This window comes from Cricetulus griseus, chromosome 2 (assembly GCF_003668045.3).
Source record: "Cricetulus griseus strain 17A/GY chromosome 2, alternate assembly CriGri-PICRH-1.0, whole genome shotgun sequence".
Classification (NCBI taxonomy): Eukaryota; Metazoa; Chordata; class Mammalia; order Rodentia; family Cricetidae; genus Cricetulus; species Cricetulus griseus.
In genome coordinates this window covers 268,194,333-268,208,516 of record NC_048595.1, presented here as the reverse complement: position 1 = coordinate 268,208,516, position 14,184 = coordinate 268,194,333, and positions in this window count along the sequence as shown.

Below are 14,184 nucleotides of genomic sequence, written 5' to 3'. Positions count from 1 at the left end.
ATGATGGCTACAAATTTCAGAGCTTTGAGCTTCTGGTAAGGACCCCTTGATTTTCACTGTGTGGAAAAATTACTTTGGCTCTCTCCAGTATACTGAAATGTCAGTCATAGAAACTACACTCTGGTCTTTCTGACCACTCTGGTCTTTGGTGGCTTCCAAAAGGGTTGTTGAAATACAATGTAACTTGTTTGTCTCCCCAGAGAAGGATTGAGGAGCTGACAGCCATTCTCTCCAGTCTGACTTCAGTGTTCCTTCTGAATAGACTTACAGAGACCATCAGCATTTAGGGTTGAAAAAACCCTGAAGACAGCAGGCAGCCCCAGCCAGTTTAACATGGCATCAGGACTGTTGCCAGAGAGGGAATGCTAATACAGGAGCATCAGCCTAGGCTGCCAGGTTGGCACAAAGGCGCAGGTTACCTCACCTGTCCTCCTGGTTAATCTTGTTATGTTAATGGATGTGATTTCTCCACTGTGGAGAATGCATGTTCTTGGCACCCTGCACAGTGCCTTAAGGCTTGACAAAAACTGGTTAAGAACCCAGCTGTTGCCAGACCTCCTTGACCAGTGAGTAGCCAAAGATAAACTAGAATGAGCACTCCCAGGCATGCAAATAGCCCACTCTGGGAAAGCAGCTTTGAAGTGAAGAAAGAAACCTCAGAGTGTTATCTTTGTTCTCTAGAATATATTTTACTATCTTCAGGGCACCATGGTCTTCCTTTCCCTTCCCAAGGAAGAGTTCTCACATCTCTATGGTGCCTGGATGTGGTGTCCTAGCTAGAACACTGAGACACTTGTGTTCATCTGAAGGCACTTCACTTCAATGAGATTCAGCTGCCAAGAACACACGTATGGATCATCTAGTACAAGTGGTACATCAAGATAGGGCTGGAGAACTAGACTCAGGGAATTCATTGACTATGTGGATAGTGCAGCCCCCAGCAAGTCAGGTGCATTTGTTAGTATCTGTGCTGTTTAGAGGGTAAGCTTTATCTTTAAGGAATGACTAGCCTCACCTGGCAATTTTGCATGCCCTGACAGCATGCTGGGCTACCATACCTGTTTGAGAAGAAGGTCCATCAAGGGTAGGAAAATTCCAGCATTATTGTTCTTGGCCTCACCTATAACCCACAATGTGACCAGGAGAATGCTTACTGATAATCAAGTTTTATTTTCTGATTTACAGAAGAAAACCAATAAAATAAGCTTGACACACTATTGTATTGAAAAGTTGGGTCATTTGTATAAGGGGATTTGTCTAGAGACCTACACACAGAGATGTACACACACACACACACACACACACACACACACAAACACACACAGGGTGGGGAGAGGGACAGAGTGCAAATGAGCTAACAGAAGCAGTTTTTCTTTGCTAATCAATCAAGGCTTGGGAGGTGGGTTGGAATCCCAGCTCCAAAGCATCTGTCTTGAGAGTGAACCTTGGGCGCTTTGCTCAAGCACCTAAAAACCAATTCACAGGTTGAAGTGAAAATGAAACGAGATTATATATGCAAAGTGGCTTGCCAAGCCTGGCATGTAGTAGGCCAACACGGAACATAAAGATCCCTGTCAACTCACTTGAGCAGAAGTTGGTAGTCAATTTTTTTTTTTCCAAGGGGAACATCTCAAAAATCCATTTTCTGGATTACTTCCCCTGAGACACTATGAAAACAATGAAAGAACTGGATGGTGCTTATAATGCTTAAAATTCTCAAAGAATTCAAGAAAACAAAACAAAACAAAAACCTTCAAAGAGCCTAGGGTTGCAACAGCTCAGTGGTGGAACACTTGCTTAGAAAAGACGCTCCAGTTGTTTCTGTTACAAATATTTGGGAAACCCTGGCATAAGAACACCCCTTTCACTTTAGTTTCTCACCATGAGCTCTAACACCAAAAGTTATACAATCAAAGTCCAAGAATTTGTTTTCCAAACATCCTTGAAAAGGGAATGTTCATGAAGTCAGTGTGGAGGTGAAGTCATAATTGTCACCTTGGGCCATTCCCAAGTCACAGGAGCAACAGCCGTTTAAACCAGAATACAAATGATTGATATATTCACATACACTGGAATATGCATTATCATTGACACTACCAATATGGCTACAAATGTTAATTTTTCAGGGAGTCTAAATAAAAGTAACTCCTCGCCTGCCTAGGACTGCCGACCATGTGCATAAGCTGCACAATTTGCCCAAATTCTAACCACCTAGTCTTCTCCTGCACTATATGATGACTGAAGATGATGGACTCAACTCTCAAATGTTTCTGATATTAGATATACAAGTTTGCACAAAGACATTTAACCTTAGCTTCAGTTACTTAATCTATAAAATGGTTATGGCATGAAATCCCTGCTGTGGGTGTTGTAGATTAAGCAAGAATAGAGACTTTAGCATGGCATTGGACATATACTAAGAGTTCTGTAATTACTGCTATAAATGTTGTACCAAGACTGTTGACTCAAATGAGATTCAAACTGTTTTTTTCTTTTTTTTATCATTGTTTTATTTGAATTAGAAACAAGATTGATTTACATGACAATCCCAGTTCCCTTCTCCCTTCCTTCCTCCCCTACCATCCCCCCAACTAAAGCCCTACCTATCACATACCCTTTCTTCTATTCTTCACCTGACTCAGCCTTTCTGCTCCCTCATGACCTCTGCATCCTTCCTCTTCTTCCCTTCTCATTCTCCTAGCTCCCTCCCCCCTCTTCCCATGCTCTCAATTTGCTCAGGGGATCATGACCCTTTCCCCTTCTCCAGGGGACAATGTCAAACTGGTTTTTAAAAGTGGATTTATTGTGGTTAAGTCACAGCCCTCCCTGTTCAGCTCTTTACCTACCTGATGTTTTAACCTATATGCCTGACTGAGGCCAGAGAAAACTGCCCCAACTGGCCTGACTGTAAATTCCTGACATCCTCCCACTCTCTGAGATGAATAGTTCACACTTCTCTAGCCTCAGACATGTCCAGTTCTCACTCTTAAATACTCTCACTGCTAGTTCAGTGGATTGGATGAATTAGAAAATGGGGTGGAGGTGGGGATTGCTTCTGTCAAGGCCATGTTTCCTTTCTGTAACTAAGAACAGCTGCTGTACCCCTGGTAAAAGGCACCTTTCCACTGTAGCATTAGATCACTGTACATCAACTAAACCTCAGGCTTTATTTGGATATGACCAGATTTTCCTGCAATGTCCCTTTTTGGTTCCAGACTCGTGGGCACAATACCACATTGCACAGTTTCATCATAATGCTTCCTTGGTAACCTATGATGAGACAGTTCTTCAGTCCTTCCTTGTTTTTCATAACTAACCTCTTTGAAGAATATTATTTCATAGCATACCCCCAATTTATATTTGTGTCTTTTCTCACTATTAGACTTGAATTGGATTTTGGAAAGCATTACCCAGAAGTAAGTGGTTTGCAAACCATCACTGTGGGGGAATCCCTGCCAGCCACATGACATTTTGGAGATGCTCACCTGTCACCTGGCTCAGGTGACATTTGTTCTGGTGTCTTTCAATTTGACTTACTTACCCTGAGCTTTTTTTGTTTTGTTTTATTATGTTTTGGGTTCTGCCTTGTTTCTATCTTTTTTAAAAAACAAGTTACAAAATTTGCATTGCTTTTCCCACTTTGCATCTTTTTCCCAACTTCCTTTTCAGATACCAGAGCAGTGTGGAATATAGTAGACATTCAATAAATATTTGTTCAATGAAGGCTATTTTTAACATCAACAAGTGATGATATTCAACAAAATTTCAAATGGCTTATTTTAATTTAAGATGTGGCTTAATATGGCTGAATGATAATTTCTCCAAAGAATATCACTCTCAGCTCCCAAACACCAGCAATAATGTTATTTATGGAAATGGTGTGTTTTAAGATGGAAAATACAGAGGGTACACAGAAGTATTCTCAAACTATTTTAGTTGAAAGAATAACTATATGTTTTCAACATGACATTTTGAAATGCATATGCATTTTGAGTACTAAATCAAGATACCATGTGGATGACTTGACGTTGTTAACCGTGAGAACACTTAAAATACCTCAACAATTTTCAAGTATATAATTTTATTATTAAAGTCTTGATGATACAAAGAGAACTTACTGGATGTATTCCTCCTGTCTAGCTGAATTTTTGCATCATCTGAGCAATCTCTTCTCCGTCTTCTATTTCTGTTATTTTCAATCTCAGGGCCCAGGTAGTATTTTAAGAGAAACAACGTATTGGATGATTCTATTTGTATATCCTATATATGTTGGAAACCAAATACATGTGTATGACTTAATCTGGATTCCGGAAGCTTCATTTCTTAACCCTCCCCCTCCTAGGATGTGCTCTTGGTATAGACAAACAATGTTCTTCCCTTAGTGCAATGGTTCTGAACCTGTAGCATGTAACCCTGCTGGAGGGTGGGATATCAGATATTTACATTAGGATCCATAAAAATAACAAAATTACAACTATGAAGTAGCAATGGAAATACTTTTGTGTTTGGGGTCAGCACAACATGAGGAACTGTATTAAAGGGTCACAACATTAGGAAGGTTGAGGACAACTGCCTTAGAGTGTTGGACTTTGTCCTTCTAGCCAACATTCCTGAGCTTGTTTTCTTTGCTAAGAACACTCTAATCTTTTTCTTGACTACCACTCCTCTTTCCCCATTTCTTCCCAGGACTAGCACCTACTGGTATGAATAGCACCTCCTCCAGGAAGCCTTGATTTAAATGCCTATGCAGGGTCAGATTCCTCTGAATGTGTCTGTAGCTCCTACACTTGCTTTTCTCAAAGCAGTTGTCAACTGTGCCATGACTGTGTATTTCCTTGCCTGAAACCACCGTTAGGTGGGACGTATGTTCATCATTTTATTCTCTATTGAACAAGTGATTTGCTTAACCTGAAGATCAAGAATCTCATATATTGTACCAAAAACTAGGCATAAAGTGATATATTACCATGACATCAATAATACCTAAGTATGTAAGTAATTGTGTACATTGTTTTTATTAAAACCAATAATTTCACCATGCTACTTGATGACAGCTTTTGTGTTATATATAATTTTAGGCACCGTTTTATTATGTAGTGAGAAAAGAGATTAGAGATCAAGACTGTATATGATGAGATTGCCCTAACCAGGCACTTTCATGTATAGTTCATTTGATCTAATCTCTGGTGTTGGAAAGCTATTGTTCCAGGGCCCCTTTTATCATCATACTTAACAAGTTCAGGGTAGAGCTGTTCAAGTACCTGATCAACAATGTGGATCAAAAACTAGTAACTTTTTTCTTCAAGAAAAAAATTTAAACCTTGGTTATGTACATGTTAAATTCTTTGCCTAACAGTACTGTGTTGTGTTATGACAAATCTTTCCGCCAAAAGCCACCTGAGCCCCATCCCCACTTGTGAGCTTTACACCAGCCACCGGCCCGAGTTTGGGCCCAAATAAATATACAGAAACTTGTATTAGGTACAATGCTACTTGGCCAATGACTAGGATTCTCATCTGTTAGTTTAGTCTTAAATCATAAACCTATATATTTTATAAGACTTATCTTATTGGACGCCTTATGGGCGTCCCTCCTTGCTGGTGGATCACATTGTGCCGCTGGAGCAGGAGCGGAGGGAAAAAGAGGGCCCTTCCTGTTTCTCCTTTGCTTAAATATGAGTCTCCTTGCTATGTCACTTCCTGCCTGGATCAGCACTTCTCTACTACATTTCCCAGAATCCTCTTTGACTCCTAGTCCTGCCTATCTTCCTGTTTCATTGGCCAAACAGAACTTTATTAAATAATCAATAAGATAACATACACAGAAGTACTCCCCCATAAGTGTTGATTTATGACTTTCAAAAAGTTATCACGTAGTTAGAGGCTAAATATTTGTGTTCTCTTCCATATGTTCACATTTGAGCTTTACTGCTATCACTGTGATGGTGTGTGGAAATGGAACCTTTGGAAGGTGCTCAGGCTTAGATTAGGTCATAGGATGCTATGCATATTTGTGCATACAGTTTGAAGACAGTTGTTTAGAAGCCAGAAAGGAATCTGCCACCAGAACCTGGCCATGCCAGAACCCTGGTCTTGGATTTCCAGCCACAGAACTTTGAGAAATGTGTATCTTTTGCTTAAGTGTCATTATTTTGTTACAACAGTGTACTGGTAAGTTTTCATCAACTACAGTCTCCTGGGAAGATGAAATCTCAGTTGACAAATCTCTATCCAACTGGCCTGTGAGCATGTCTGTAGAACATTTTCTCAGTGATTGGAGTACCCAGTCCATTGTGGGCTCTGGAATGCCTGGGTAGATGATTCTGGTTTTTATATTAAAAAAATGCTGAGAAAGCCATGGAGAGCAAGCAGTAAGCAGCATTCCTCTGTGGTTTCTGCTTTAGGCTCCTGCCTTGAGGTTGTGCCATGGCTTCATGCCATGACTAATATGAAATGATAAATAAAGTTCAATTCTTGTACACTTTTCATACTTTGATTCTACCACCACCACCAAGAAAATGTATCCTTTACTATATCTTTCAAGCAATCCTGAAATTCATACTTAAATAGTATTCTGAACATTTTGCAGCCCATTGGTAGTTCAAAGGATGCTCAGGAGAGGTTTAAAGTTTACTCTAAATCTGGTCCAAGTTTTAATGAAAATGTAGTTCTAAGCCAACTATTGATCTCCCTTTTAAGCAATGAAAGCCAGAGACAGACATCTTCAGCTACTTCTTAAATTGCAGTTTATAACCTAGGAAGACACAAGCACCAGGGATGCTTATTTAACTCAGTATATGAAATCATTCACTCTCAGATATTACTTACTTGATGCTATGGCCCTCAAAACTTAAGGGGAAGTACTCTTAATTAGCTGCAATATTATTATGTATTATTGATGTATTATTATAGCAGTATCCAGCAGGAGAAGCTGGGTAGAGGTATGCTTTGTCTAAGTTCATTGACCTTATGCAGGGAACATTCATTCTTCTCCCATGTTCATGCCCCATGCACATTGGCAGCTCGCTCTGCACAATCTCTCAGGGCCCTAGAGTCAAAAGGAAGGAGGAGCAAACTTGGTAAAGGATGGGGTAGCTTTCAACACTGCCAGGCTTAAGCTGCACATGTTCTGTCTCTTCGCATTTATTTTTGTTGTTGAAAGCAAGAAAATCGACCACACTTCAGCTTAAAGGTGTCCCAAGAATATTTATTTGCAAATAGTTCTGATGACTAACTCAAGACTAGGCTGTCATGGGCTCCTGAGAACCCTACACCCCATAGTTGTCCATGTTTCTGATATGTATATATTGTATGCTCCTATGTGTCTGTGTTTATATACAAACATATGGCATTACAGCAACCACAGAAAATGAGAATTATATTAATTAGAGCACAGTTATCTCAACTGGAAATTTGAATAGATAGCTGTAAAAGATAGTATGTCAGTCATAACATAATATATAGTATAATCAAGCCTCATTCTATCAACTATTAGAAGCTAAATCTTAGACTCTGGAGCCTTGCCACAGAGCATTGAGAACACAGTGGGAAGCAGGTTGGAAATGGAATCCCGTATAGCCAACACTGGCTGGGCAAAGACAGCAATAATGAGAAGAAAATGTGAGATCTCCAGGACAACCAGAAAATTTTGATCCACGGAAGCAGAAACTCTGCAGATGTAAGACAGAGTTAGCTGCATCAGATATGGCAGAATAGTCCATGGAGCTGGATGGTGAGAGGTCTTTGAAGTGGGCACTGAGTGCTGGTGGTGATGGCGATGGGTCTGTAGCAGTACATCCCCTAAAAACCTCAGTGTGCCTCAAGTTCAAAGTCAAAATTCTGTGCATCATCTTATCCCAAGGTACTCATCCCCCTGCTTTTCCTATTTTAATTTTTGGCATCTGGCCAGCAAAGCTAGAAAGCTGAGAATAATTGCATGCGCCTAGAACACCCACGTTCTCTCAACTTCATGCAGATTTCTGCTCCTAAATATCTCTGTGAGCCTTCTTTGCCATCCATCTGTACCCCACAGCTATTCAGGCCCTTGCTGGCACTTGCCTGACTACATGTGACCTCCCAACTGGTTGCCTGGCCTCTGGTCTTCTTCTATTCAATCCACATATATCGAATATCTATGACTGCATAATAAGCGATCTTGAAATAATGCAAATTAAAGCAATAATAAGTGCTTATAACTGCTTCCTTTTCCTTTAAGACAGGGATGCAGAGAATACCTGTTTATGTTTATATTACAGAGTCTTGTGAAATTGCTTAGGTCAAAGGGATTTGCTTGGTTTCCACTTTCAAGGTGATTCTGTCACTTGGCTTGTATGTTTGTGTGTACTGATGCACAGAGGTCCCCATTCTTCCCTGATTGTCTTTTCTAAAGAGTAGCTTATATGAAACCAGCCAGGGTGGCACACACCTTTAATCTCAGCAAGTAGGAATCACCCAGGCAGATCTCTGTGAGTTTGAAATCACTCTGGTCTACAGAATGAGTTCCTGGGCAGCAAGAGCTACACAGTGAGACCCTGTCTCCCCACTCCCCTCCCCAAACAATACTAAAATAAACAAAATTTTAATACAAAATGGGCTTATATGATCTCATGGCCCGGTAGATTAATTCCTACCAGGACAGTAATCTAAGTTGCCAAGGCAGAGGCTGCAATTTCTTTTATAACCTAATTTTGAGAGACACTTGTTAGCATCTAGAGAGTACTAGGTTTGATTATACAGTCTGTTGAAGAGAGAGTGCTGCATAAGGCATGGATAGTGGAAGACAAACACTGTCCTTTCTTGTATCAGCTTGATCCCTCATGCATTGACCTGACTATTTAAAGGGGTACTGATGTGGAGTAATGCTCTTGTTCACTGTAAAAATTTGTCACTCATATTGGTTTAGTAAAATGCTGATTGGCCAGTGGCCAGGCAGGAAGTGTAGGCGGAGCTACCAGATTAGGAGAATTCTGGGAAGGGGAAAGGCAGAGATGCAGTAGCTAGCCAGAGGCAGAGCAGAGGAAGCAAGATGAGAATGCCTTACTGAGAAAAGGTACCAAGCCACGTGGCTAAACATAGATAAGAATTATGGGTTAATTTAAGTGGCAAGAGCTTGTTAGTAATAAGACTGAGCAATTGGCCAAACAGTTTAATATAAGCCTCTGTGTGTTTACTTGGGATGGAACGGCTACAGGAATGGGTGGGACAAAAACTTCAGTCTACAGGGTATACAGTTCATAGTTTGGATAGAGAGATTGAGAATGTGAAGGTATGGCAACGTTATAGAGAATGATGGGAAAAGAAGCAGTAGATTGACCTGTACACGGAAAGACCTGTTAAATGACACTAGGGGTCAGCTGAAGATCTCGAAGAATTCTAGATGTAGAACCAAAGGGCAGAATTTGGGTGTGATGCTATGTTGAAATTTTATTTATATTTTTCAGACTAGGTGTCATTATGTAGCCCAGGCTAGCATGCTCCCACCTTAGCTGAATGTTGGGATTGAGGACATGCACCACCATGTTTGGCTGTTAGGACTTTAACAATAACAAACAGTGTGAGAGTGGGAGTGCCTGCCTGGGAGATGGCTTCATTTCACAATAAAAAGTTAGGGCCTGGGGATATAGCTTGGCTTGTATATGCAAGTCCTTGGATTCAACTCTCAGTATTATAAAATCAATCAATCAATAGCTATTTAAAAGAAGATATAAAATACTATGTCAGGGGCTGTGAGTATATATGATGGGGCTAAGAAGGAGTGATTTTCCTATAAGATGAGCAGACAGAGATCCATTCAAATTTCTGTGGGAGGGAGGCACAGGAAGATGACTCATTGATCTTCACAGAATGTGGGACCCAAGCCCCCAAGGATGACATCTTCCTACCTCTGTGGGTGACAGCCGAATCTCTAGCTCCTCGGACCATCAGTACTTGGTACAAATACTTTGTACAAATAGTACAAATAGTTGTTCAATGGCTAGATGTATAAAAGTTACTGTATGAACTGGAGTCTAGCGTCTGCTTGCTATTTATCTCATTGTTCATGTATTCCTCTATTTTTCAGGAACTCATGTTCATCCATCATGGCCTTAACTCACTCCAGAAAGATAAATAAATGACTATGGAGCCATTCATCAATATTTAGAGGAAGAATTGAGAAGAATTTATAAAGGGAATTAAATTTGTTGAGGAAGCAAAAGACATGCCTTCATTTTTATAAGGCTCCAGTATTCTTCATAAGCTCTCCAATAAAACTCTTACTTCCCATTTAAAGGAGAAACCATTCAACTCTGTTTAGAAATCTCTTCCCCTAACCATCTCCTTACTCTTTAATGAGGAATGAAGGCAGCAATAACCACCATTTATGGACTTCCTGAATGGCCTGGCACTACAGTAAACAATTGGGTACATTATTTTATTCACTTTCCCCAGCAGCCTCTACCATTATTAGCTCTGTTTTACAAGTCAAGAAAAGGAGTCTCAGAAAAGTTATGTATCTTGTAGTCGTGGCCAAAATGTCGAGGAGCTAAGGTGTGAATGCAGCCTGATTCCGAAGTCTTCACTCTGAAAATGTCTTTCTACCAAGGTGCAATTTGTATGCAATATGATTCACCATCTTCACATACGGCTCTGTGAGTTTTGGATAGTGCTTCCAGTAGGGTATTCACCGTCGCAGTCCAGACATGGGTAGTTCTGAGACCCAAAAGTGTTCTCATAGTCCTTGGGGCTCAGCTGCTGACAACCACTGCTCAGCTTTCTTGGCCCAAATACAACATAGAAATCATAAAGTATGTGTGGAATCCGTCTCGTTTCATTTCTATAAAGCATCCAGAGCTTCGTCCACAGCAGAGAGTGCATCAGCAAGTCTTTCTTTCCCATCCTCAGCAGCAGCCCATTGTGCTGTGTGCCACAAAGGATGGTGACATTCACTAAATAAAGAATGTATGGTTTATTTCTAGCTTCAAGCAGAGTTGTTGCTACCTCTCTTTCTCTCTCTCTCTCTCTTTGACCCTCTCTCTGTCTCTCTCTCTTTCTCTCTCTCTTAAGTGTGTGTGTGTGTGTGTTCACAAATGCGCAAACATGTTTGTTTGTTTTTTTATTACTCCTGGGTCAGATTAGGAGTCAGTTGCTGGTTTATATGGAAAGGCTACATTTGACTTTATAAGAAATTCTGAACTTGAGAATGCTTTAGTGGTCTGAGTCATTTTCCTATAACTATTCTGGAAGGGGCTAATTAGACAAGTTAAAGGCAGAAGGATTGAAGGCTGCACTCCATACATCTGGTTACAAATCCTGTATCTTGTTATACTGCACCCTTCATCTAAAGCCTAATCATAGCAGAACCAACAGGGAATAGGAAAGGTCATTTGGGCAGGACAGGTCCCTTCATGGTACCCGACAAGGTATGTGTTGACAGCTATCCTCTTTCCACCCATGTTTCCTTCCTGTCATTTACTAAGTAAAGAAAAAAATAGCAATTTCGAGATGATCAGAAAATAATCAGAAAGAAAACCAGAAAAAAAGCAACTGTGAAGACCTACTCAAACAGTAGGGTAAAAATATATGGGACCTACAAATATAAAATGATTTTTTTAAAAAAACTTAGGAAAATAAAATAACCAACAAGAAATAAAATGATCAATTTAAGAATTCAACAAGCATACATTGTCACTCTAAGTACAAACACTGCATGCTATTTTCAGGAACCATAGGAGGTTAGGGAGAAAAACTAGACTGTTTTTACTGTGGTAGAGTCATGGATGAGGCCGAGTGCTTACTGTACCTCCATTACTTCAATGTCTTGCTGGCTGCACCTTTTCCAGGACCTGAGGTGCCCTGCAGGTACTCCTTCATCAGACCCCATCCAGCTAGAACAAAAGGGATCTTGTTGTCTTCTAGTAGACTCTTCACTCCGAGGATTCCTCCTGATCAAGATAACATAAGGTCTCCACCTAGCATTTGTCAAGCTGGACTGAGCACCCCACCCCATGAGGGTCCTTTGAACTTTCAAATACACCTAGGAATGTAGATACCCAATGCCAGCCAGGACACCCTGTTCCTCAGAATCTGAGGGGACAACTATGGAACCCTGTGTACTTCAGATTCAGACAAGTGGAACCATCTTGTTCTTGGTGATGAGATACAGCCGGCTCAAGTCACAGAAGTTAACACTAGAGAGCTGCGTGGTGGTAAGTCTAGGGGGAAACAAAGAACAGGAATCACAGCGGAACTGAGCACAGTGGAGACTAGAGCTGGACCTCTGTTGAGTTAGGGCCAACTCTAGACACCTGTTGAGTTTGTGGATCTAGAATCTTGTTCATTTCCCATGCCTATTCTGATTACCTCTCTGGTTGATTACTTTCTGGTTGATTACCTCTCTTGTTGATTAATATCAACAAGAGGGATAGTTGCTAGCCAGCTATCTTAGTTAGGGTTTCTATTGCTATGATGAAACACCATAACCAGAAGCAAGTTGGGGAAGGGAGTCAGGACAGGAACTCAAACAGGGCTGGAATCTAGAAGCAAGAGTTGATGCAGAGGACGTGGAGAGAAGCTGCTTATTGGCTTGCTTCCCATGGCTTGCTCAGTTTTCTTATAGAACCCATGACCACCATCCTAGGGATAGTACCACCTACAATGACCCAGGCCCTCCCACATCAATAACTAAGAAAATGCCCTACAGCTGGATACTGTGGAGGCATGTTCTTAATTGAAGTTCCTCCTCTCAGATGGCTTTAGCCTGTGACAAGTTGACATAAAACTATCCAGAAAACCAACCTATGAGTGATTTTCATTTTATCCATTCTTTGTCTAATCGCCATGAGTAGATGAAGGAGGCAAGGGAGGGACAGGAAGATGTGACACAAACTGTAGGCTCCCACAAACCCCAAGGACTAGGAGTATGTGATACAAAGCCTATGGCCACAGGGTTGGGGAGATGATTCAGTCACGCAAGTGTTTAGATGAAGGCCTGAGTTTGGATCAACTGGACGGGTTGGGTAGGGGGTATATGTCTACAATCTCAGTGCTGGGAAGGTAGAGACAGAATGATTCTAGAAGCACCTGGCCAGACATTCTAGCTGAGTAAGTATGATCTGAGTTTAGTTAAGAGGAGCTCTTTAAAAAAAATAAGGTGCATAGAAAGATGTCTTCAGACTTAAGAGTATGGGGCCTTACTCAGTTTCCTTTCACCCACCTGGTCATTTCTTTTCTGAAGATCACTTTCTTTGCACATGTCAGTTAAAGCTCCATCACTCTCTAAACAAGTAAAAAAAATAAAAGGGGGAGTAGCAGAGGAAGAGGAAGACACCTCTGGCCTCCATACACAGGTGAGCACATACACATGTGAGAACATGCACACACGTCATACACACATAGCAACAACAAAGAACCAATATCTGGTTAACACAAGCATATCTAGTTCACTGTGTCTGTTTTTTTCTTGCAAATAATACACTGTTCCATGAGTCAAAGAGACAGCTTCTTCATGGCAAACAGCAAAGACTCACTGGATTGCCCCAGCCATGCTGTTTAATGGCTGAGACGCTTCTGCTTTTTCACTTATGAAATAACATACTAAAAATATTACTGGCACTTACTACCCACTGATTATCTGTGAGTTGCTTAGAATAGTTCCGTTTAAACGTCCCCTGTTGTTATCCTTTCAATGTTGGTCTGAAAATTAAGTGAGATGAGATGAGATTAGTAAGAAGCCCTCGGTTGCTGAGAAGCCAGGAGAAGCGCAAGAGCTGTACCCACCAAATTATTGCCGATGGACAGCCTCCGTATGCTTTCATAGAAGCCCAGATTGAAGTACCTACTGTGTGCTACCACTGTGACCACCTAGAATCAAAGTGAAAGAAACAAACACCAACTTGAAGCATGTAGTGTTCTACCCTTAGGCAAGGGCAATTGATGTTCATGGTATGAAATGCTGTGGCAGCTTTTCTTTTAATCCAAGACTGCTTCATCTTTAAGATCTGGATTTCAGACTAAAAGATTACAGCTCTATGTTGAAAGACGTACTCTGCCTTACACCAGTAATAGAGTGTGTCCATTTTGGCTGGGTAATTTGAGTTCCAAACTTAGCAGATACAGATAAATTTCGGTGCATTGGCCAATGGGAACACACAGCATGTACACACAGATAGCATGAAAATCAAGGTGAAGCTGGGGTGGTGTGGTGTG